The sequence below is a fragment of the Trichechus manatus genome, unplaced genomic scaffold (assembly GCF_000243295.1).
Source record: "Trichechus manatus latirostris isolate Lorelei unplaced genomic scaffold, TriManLat1.0 scaffold00228, whole genome shotgun sequence".
Classification (NCBI taxonomy): Eukaryota; Metazoa; Chordata; class Mammalia; order Sirenia; family Trichechidae; genus Trichechus; species Trichechus manatus.
In genome coordinates this window covers 2,823,434-2,831,298 of record NW_004444164.1, presented here as the reverse complement: position 1 = coordinate 2,831,298, position 7,865 = coordinate 2,823,434, and positions in this window count along the sequence as shown.

Here is a 7,865-nt window from a genome sequence, read left to right as displayed (position 1 = left end):
TGTATGTTACCACACTCTCAACTTCACATTTGCTTTTTATAAAAAATCATGAAGAGAATCATTTTTACAAAAATATTTGAAAGCTAATTCAATTGTCTTAAGGGCGTTTTAATTTTCTGATAATTCAAATAACTCACTGAATCTTTTATAACATTTTTTTCTCAATTTATAATGACTGCACTGTATTTGCTTTGTTTAACCATACAATACGATCAAGTAGAGACTGCTGCTACTGTGCTGATTATTTACCTGTTGTTTCTCAACCTCAAACAACTGAGAGTGGGAGTCTCAAACTACATTTCCCAGGCTCTCTTCTAGGGGGCTTTCTCAAGTCCCTGCCAATAGGAGACTGTGTTAGGAAATTGCCAGGCAGAAAGAGGACATACTTTCTTCTGTCTGTCAAAGTATGGAAGTTGCTGGAGGTGGCCTTGTGGCAACAGGGGTAAGATAATTTTGGATTCCAGCAGCCTGAGCAGAGACAGAACACTTATTGGCACTTCCAGCCCTGGTCGCCACTGTACTTTTTTGGGTGTCTTCAAACCAAATGCAATGTCTTCAAAATACAACAGCAGTTCCAAGTTTGTGAGTTCCAGCCCAGAAGTGGTAGCAGCTACACTATATTACTTGTTCTTTATACTCCTCCAGTGACTCCTCATTTTATCTTTTGCTCTTGTAGTCCTTTAAACAACTTTGTAATCAATTCTGTGTATTAAATTCAGCCTTTTTGAAATAAACAGTGTGATTTCTATTTCTTGACAGTGCCCTTTGAAACAAGGACAGAAATGATGATTTTTATGGGCAAGAATACATTTTTATGTTAAGCATGACAGACTGAGTAGATACACATTTCTAAGTTTCCTGTTTGTGAGGGAGTATTTTAGTCTTATGATTATATTTGTTTCTCTAGTATCTAGGTACTTTAGGAACTAATATGATAAATTCTTCCACAGCAGTGATACTTTTTAATCAGAGTAAAGGTTATGATAGTCAAATAATTTTGACAAAGATAGGTTAAAGTAAGTTAAATAGGACTTTTTACAGTATAAATGTTCATTTTGATTTTTCAATAGGATTATGTCATAGATTTTCCAAATTGCTTGCTCATCTCCTTTTTTCTTTTTCTTCTTGCAGAGTGTGTCAAAATCTGGTGCTCAGCAGAATACTTTTTCCAAATGCTGCCCTATGCTATTTGCTCTATGTCTCATTTCTTCCCTCCATTGCTTCTTCAATTTTCTTAATAAAATATTTAGGACTATGATCTTAAGTCCAAACAGCACTGTCCTTTTCGTTTATCTTTTCATAATTGTAGCTATAACCATCCTATAGAATGTCCTAACACATCCTTCCCAGACATCATCTCCATCAGTCCCTCCTCAAAAGGTAATTTTCATCAGTGAGCATGATTTCATGGCCCCTTATCTTCCCCTCAATGTGCAGCTTAGCAAAATCAGGAATTGACCAGAAGCCTCAAAAAGGAAAAAAGTTAGGACATATTTAACATAATTTCAGTAGTTCCTCTGACAACTTAGTTCAGGATATTAAATCCTCTCACGTATTTGGAGGATTTATTTATTTCCTTTGTTCTTTAGAAAAGGAGATTGCATTTGTATTCTATTGCTGTGTAAGTAGTTACCCCAAAACTTTAAGTGACTTAAAACAACATTTATTATCTCACAGTGTTTTTAAGTCAGTTATTTGGAAATAGCTTAGCTGGTTATTGGGGCTCAAGTTCTCTCATCAGGTTGTAGTCTACATGTCAACTAGCACAGCGGTTATCTGAAGGCTTGACTAGGCCAGAGTTCCTCACTGAGTGTTCTCAAGGGACCTCAGTTCCTCGTCATGTGGACCTTTCCCTACTGCATGGAATCCAGCTTGCCACTGTTCAAACCATCCATGAGAGAGGCAGAGCCACAATGTCACTCATGACCTATCCTAAGAAGTGACATTCACAGTCTGGCTTATTCTGTTGGTCATACAGACTAACCCTGATAAAATTTGGGAGGGGACTACACAAGGCTCGGGATACCAGGAGGACAAGATCATTTGGGCCATCTTGGAGGCTGGCTACAATAGGCACAGAAATGTAAAATACAATATTAAATTAAATTTTGACACCTATTACTAATGTCTTTATAAGTTTTTATTTTAAATATTTTGTCAATGTAAGCTGTATCTCAGGATTTATAACTCTGCGACTCTTGATATTATCAAGATCCTGAGCTGTTCCATAATTTTACGCCAGCTGGGAAACTGATGACTTAGTGGTTAAGAGCTATGGCTGCTAACTAAAAGGTCGGCAGTTCGAATCCACCAGACACTCCTTGGAAACCCCATGGGGCAGTTCTACTCTGTCATAAGGTTGCTACGAGTTGGAATTGACTTGAAGGCAACAGTTTTTTTTTTTTGGTCAACACAATGAGGAACACTGGTGGTTTAGTAGTTAAGTGTGCATCTGCTAACCAAAAGGTTAGCAGTTCAAATCCACCAGTGACTCCTTGGAAATCCTATACAGCAGTTCTACTCTGTCCTATAGGGTCACTATGAGTCAGAATTGACTGGACAGCAGTGGATTTGGTTTTTTTTGTTCAACCCAATGAATATCAAGGAAGTTTTGTTCCCAATCCGGGACATAATTGAGTAACTGAGTAATAGGTATGAGACAGGTAAGAAGATTCTTTACTGCACTCAGTGCTCACACATTTATTTTAGAACTGACTTTTGCTCATGTGTCAAAGAAAGTAGTTCATAATAGACTGGAAAATGAATAATAAATTTATATATTAAATAATTCATATTAGACTACTTGTCATGATCTAAATAATGAAATGCATACAACAAAAATAAAATATTTTTCTCATAAAATTATCCCTTATGATTTCAAATTGTCAGGTAACTTCAGTGTGTCAAACTCAAATGACCTAAATACTAACTGGAACGGCTAGTCAAAATGTAGCCTTAACTTATAAAGAAAAGTTAGAGATGGAACCATTTCCCTGTGCCTTACGTCTCAATTCATCCCCTTAGAAGGTTTTTAGCAACTAGAACTGATGTAACATTTAAACCACTAAAAACATTTAAGGATAACAGAATCCAACAAATGGAAACTAATAAAAGTATTACCGAAGTTCACCATCTATAATCCCTTTTAAAAGTTTTTAGGGTCTTTAATGCTTCATAGCAGGCCAAAAATTATACTTACTTTCAACATCTCAGAAGCAACAGACCCAGCAGGATGAGATAGTCTACTTTGTTTGTACTTTGAGCCATGGTATTGGATGACTCTTTTCAGATAAATGTTGCCATATTTAAAAAAAATGTCTATAGCACACTTAGCACATAGGGAACTACACAGGCCAAAAAATTAGACACAAAAATCTTGTCAGAAAATGCTTTGATTCTTGAACATTTTAAAACAACTTAGTAAATTTTAAGCTTCATAATATCAGAACAATGCATTTATATAAAAATATACAGCATTTTTCATTTTTTTCTAGTCATAACATTCATAATGATAAAAAATTTTACATTCATATTTACTGTTTGCTTCTCTACCCACTAATCAGATATTCCATTTTGAATTTTTTTGTAATAACTTCAAGTAAGTAAGTTTTATATCTCTCATCCCTTATAAATAGTTCTCATGATACCTGTTTTTATTGAATATGGAGAGTGTGATAATAATACCTCGTCTTGGTTTTTTCACTGAAAAAAAACGACTTGATTCTCAATTATATCTGCTATTTACCTTGCACTTTGCCAAGCTTTGTGCGAAATTCAGTGTTTATATCCTGCTCTCTGTTCCTAGAAATGAATCTGGCAGAGATCAATCTGAGGGCCTCAAGACCTCATAAAATTTGCAAATATAGCCCTGAAAAATCTCTAATTTCCTCTGGAGTAGTGCTGCATTCTCAGTCAGTTTCAGAAATTTCCTGGAACAAAAACACAGACTCCTATCTCAGTTGTTTCTGATAGGTCTGTTTCAGATCAACAAGTGTAAGGTGATGCTGCCGTGAGAAGGTACCCATGATGCTGCGGCTGCTGCCTGCTATAAGCCTTGTCTTAGCACAACTCACCTTTAAACCCTTTCAGTTGTACATGGCTAAGAACTTCCACTGTTGTTTTTATGACAATGAGAATTCAACTGGATAGCAGAAACATTAATGTTATTAAAGTTGTGGTATCCAATTGAGTTAGACTGAAAAATTGAACCAACTGGACACTAACGTTGGTTTTATATGAATGCACTCCTTGAAATTTTAATTCACTTAGTATTAGGGCATGACTTTTCTGCTCTTAGGAGCACTGACACCATAAATATATATTGGTTTTAATGGTGGAGTTCTTATCAGTTTATAGATATCCCTCTTCACCTTAGCAGTTTTCACCAACAGAAATGATCCCTTGATTCTGAGACCTTTTCACCACCACTATGTTGACCACTGTAGCTGTGAGATTTTGCTAGATAATTTTACTTCAGGTTATTGAAACATCTAAACTTCAGAAAGAAGACACTGTTTCCATCAATGTCTGTAATTTCCAGGAAGACATGACCAATTTGGAAAAAACAAAAACAAAAACAAAAAACCTATCCAAATTTATCTATCATTTCTTATAGAGTCTTCTTAAAAAATAACATTAAGTATTTGTTTACAACTGAATTGTTAAGGATATATTCAAATATGCTCCCAAAAATGCAATCATTCAAAAAACATCTTGCCGATCAAATCTCTGTGGGATGATCTGGTAGTGTTGTTGGCCCCTTTGATTTCTTAGAAGCCTAGGCACATAGCATAGTCTATGTTTTGGAGCTAATTGCTGACTCAACGGTTTGTTCATTATTGCTTTTTGTCTTAGTAATCTAGCGCTGCTCTAACAGAAATACCGCAAGTGGATGACTTTAACAAAGAGAAGTTTATTCTCTCACAGTCCAGTAGACTACAAGCCCAAATTCAGGGTGTCAGCTCCAGGGGAAGGCTTTGCCTTCTCTGTCGGCTCTGGAGGAAGGTCCTTGTCGTGAGTCTTCCCTTGGTCTAGGAGTATCTCAGCGCAGGAACCTCAGGTCCAAAGGACGCAGTCTGCTCCTGGCACTGCTTTCTTGATGGTATGAGGTTCCCATGTGTCTCTGATGTCTTCTCTCTTTTATATCTCAAAAGAGATTGGATTAAGACACTATCTAATCTTGTAAAGTTCATTAGTATAACCTCATCATAGTGATAGAGTTTATGAGACATAAGGAAATCACATATAACCTCATCATAGTGATAAGAGTTTACAACACATAAGGAAATCACATCAGATTTACAAAAATGTTATGCAATCATATAATACTGGGAATCATGACCCAGCCAGGTTGACAGATATTTTGGGGGGACACAATTCAATCCATGACACTTTTATACTCCGTCTTTAGTTAAAAACCCCTTGCCATCAAGTCGATTCCTACTCTTAGTGACCCTATAGGATGGAGTAAAACTGCCCCATAGGGTTTCCAAGGAGTGGCTGGTGGATTTGAACTGCTGACCTTTTGGTTACAAGCCAAGCTCTTAGCCACTATGCCACCAGAGCTCCGTGTATCTTTATTCAGGGCCTTCAAATTCATGACCTGTTAATTTATCTGAATATGCTCTTGAAGATATTCTCCCAGCAGGAAATATAATCTTAAAATTATCCCTTAAAACTGACATTTGAATAAAAATTAAAATATTTCTCAGATTTTAGAGAAAATTTGTAGAAATGATATATGTTTCTTAACATAAATCTAAAAATGTGACTTATATTTTCTAAGTGATTATGGTAAAGAGAATTCTACTAAAGGCCATCTAACTTTTCCAGTCTCAATAGCTGGGACTGTGAATATGATGATATTTCATGCCTATGAATATGTTGTATTACATGGCCAAAGGGACTCTGCAAGTGTAAGTATGATTACTGATCAATTGACATTAAAATAAGGAGATTATTTCTCTGTTAGTATAAGAAGGAAAGCCTGTGATTGACATGGCCTTGCTGGCTTGAAGACGGAAGGGACCACATGCAAGGGCTGGAGAGTGATTCTAGGAGCTGAGAAAAGCCCCTGACTGGGAGTCAGCAAGGAAGTAGGGACCTCAGACCTACAACCACATGAAACAGAGTTCTGCCAACAACTTAAATGAACCTGTGAAAAGATTTTTCCCCAGAGTCTCCAGATAAGAGCCCATCCCAGCCAATATTTTGATTTCAGACTTGTGAGATCAGGCTTCGGGTGCTCAGTTAAGCCCACTGATTCCTGCCCTATAGAACTGTGTGATAATGAACAGGTGCTGTCTTCAGACACTAAACCTTTGGTAAGTTGTTATACAGCAGTGAATAACTAATACATAGTCCCTTTCCTTCAGTCTTAGAAATTATTATAACACCTAAGATAATTATGCAAAATATCAGAATTTGCATTAATTTCCCTGTGGTATGAATTTAAGGAAATATTTCTCTATACCATCAAATCAGTATCAATTATTTAGGATACTTAAAATGTTTTAGTTTATGGACCTTGAGTAATTAGTCATATGTAAAAATAAGCAAGAATTTAATATGAGTGCTAGCTATGAAACATTCAGCTTACACTTCAATGAATAGTTAAAACACTTTCGTTTCAAAAGTTTGGATTTTTTATTTGTGGTCCCTTGCATCTACCTTCTCTCTAAGCTCAGAAAGTATGTAGAATGGGTCTCATAAAATCAATTTTATTTAAATTGTTAGTTTTTTATTCTAGTATAAAATAGAATTTTATGTGAAAAAAAATCATACCCTGAATTGCGCATATTTACTTTAGTTTTTCCTGAATGAATCGATTTTTACAGCCATGCACATCAGGCTCCAGTGTTTATTATGTATTAACTCAATTCTAACATTATCTTTGTGTTCTCATTAAATGCTTTGGAAAAATCAGTTCAAATTATAAATTAAGCATAGTGAAAAGAATTTTACTTGGAAAGAAATCCTCTATCTCATTCATAGGAGAGTTAATCTATTTCCTAAAATTTCATTTTGTTCTTCAAAGTTCCCTTAGCCTTTGCTTTTTAGATTAAAGTCTATTTAATACTTATAGAATTAATAAAATAATGGCTCAGAACCTCAGTGAGATACATATCACATTTTGTTATTATTATAGATTTCTGGATCCATAAGAGACCATTTCAGGCTTTATATCCCATTGGATTAATATTGCTTAAAAGAGTTTGAATCAGCTAATCAAATAATTCAGTGCATCTTATAATTAGTACATACATAGTGTTTCATTTTCTGAACTGTCTTTCCAACCAGAGTAAGATTTATGGGTAAGTTGAGAAAGTGCCTACCCTAAAAGTATAAATTGAGGAATGCTTTATAACTTCTAAATATTGCCACATAATCCCTCCACAATCTGCATACAACCCCTCTTTCTGGAGGAGTTTCTTTTTAGGACATATAAAATCAATTATTCATCCATTCACTCATGAATCTATTCATTCTGTTAGTAAATATTTACTGAGCATTTGCACAGATTGCTAAAGTACAATAGTGAAAAAGAAATATTTGCTACATTTCTATTCCATTTTTAAGATAGAGAAAATGATTACAATAACATGTAATGTGTGTTAACCTAACAGATGAAAAGAGGATAATATGAAAACTGGAATATGGTCTTAAAGTATTACATACAAAGTAGATAAAGGAAGTGAAGGGTAACTACACTTATTTCTTTGACTTTTCCTGGAGAACACCAGGGAAAACTACATGTGTAGAAAGTAGGGAATGTCTGAAGATTTGAGAATATACAAAACCACCTAGATTATGTGGTTGGAGTAGAGTACAAAGCTAAATTTGAGGTTAGAAATAAGAGATTAGCT